This window comes from Aphanomyces invadans (assembly GCF_000520115.1).
Source record: "Aphanomyces invadans strain NJM9701 unplaced genomic scaffold supercont1.2, whole genome shotgun sequence".
Taxonomy (NCBI): Eukaryota; Oomycota; class Saprolegniomycetes; order Saprolegniales; family Verrucalvaceae; genus Aphanomyces; species Aphanomyces invadans.
The window spans coordinates 1,574,575-1,575,783 of record NW_008580147.1 but is presented as its reverse complement, the minus strand read 5'-3'; positions in this window follow the sequence as shown (position 1 = coordinate 1,575,783).

Here is a 1,209-nt window from a genome sequence, read left to right as displayed (position 1 = left end):
ACAAAGGGGTGGCGCTTGGTATGAACACCCCAAAGACGGGGGAGATATCCGGATGAAAGGGCTTTATCCGGGGTAATTGCATTATCCGTGGGAAACGTGCATTATCCGGCAATCGTATATCATCCAGGACACGTTCAGCCTGTAAAAACGACCAGGCTCTCAATTGTCGACTTGGGGATATCGATCTGATTGATGCCTGATGGAAAGTGTGTGCTGAAAAAGAACGAGAGTCGCTAGTTGGCCATGTCCTCGCAACATGCGCTGCGTGGAGTCGACTCTTCTTGAGATGTATCACGCTGGGAGTTCTGAGACGACTTGGTTTGCCTTGCTGGTGCCTGTCCATTCCGATCGAGGATCGATCGGAATGGACAGGCACCGATCGAGGATTTTGTGCAAATTCAAATAAAACGTGGTTGGCGCAAATCTAGCCAATCAAATGCTGTCCTTAAACGGATATCGATTGGTTAGTTGACAATAATTGACCAATCTGATTTTTAAATGAGTCTGTTCGGTAGGATTCGAATGCGCACGCAACGTCAACAATAAGTTGCAATACCAGTTCGATGGAAAATTGACGAGTAGACGCAGCCGCATGAAATGTACAGCGTCTTTATTGAATGCGTATGTCCTAAGAAGAAAGTATCGCACAAGCCATTTGTTAAGGACTGTCATGTTCCCATGTCACGAACCAGTTCACGTCAAACTTCGTGAAACAAAATGGATCTGATACGTTACTCAGTGTCTGATCAGACAACGGCCAAGAGGGACATGCAAGGGTATTTGATGCGAAAAAAGGTTTCAAATGGATATCAAATAAAATATTTGCTTTAGAGAACGGAATCGTACAGGGAACGACGGAAATCCTTTCCTTGTCGTACTCGATCATACTTCTGGAATATTAATATTATGGACGTCCAAAATCATCCTCATGAAATTAGATGATTTTTGGCCAAACCAGGACAATATTATCCACGTCCAAGCACATGGTATTAAACAACTTAAGCATGCGTTCGTCAAACAAAAAAGAACACAACGTCTTGACCATAGTACCAATGCGACATTGTTTTCATCTTATCGCACCAAGAAGACAATTTCGCTCAATAAATTAATTTAGTTGAAACATGCATTCTACTTCCTCATTGTACCTGGGGCGCTTATTCGTTCACGCACAACAACAGATATGTCTGGTGCGTTGTTCTGAAAGACAAT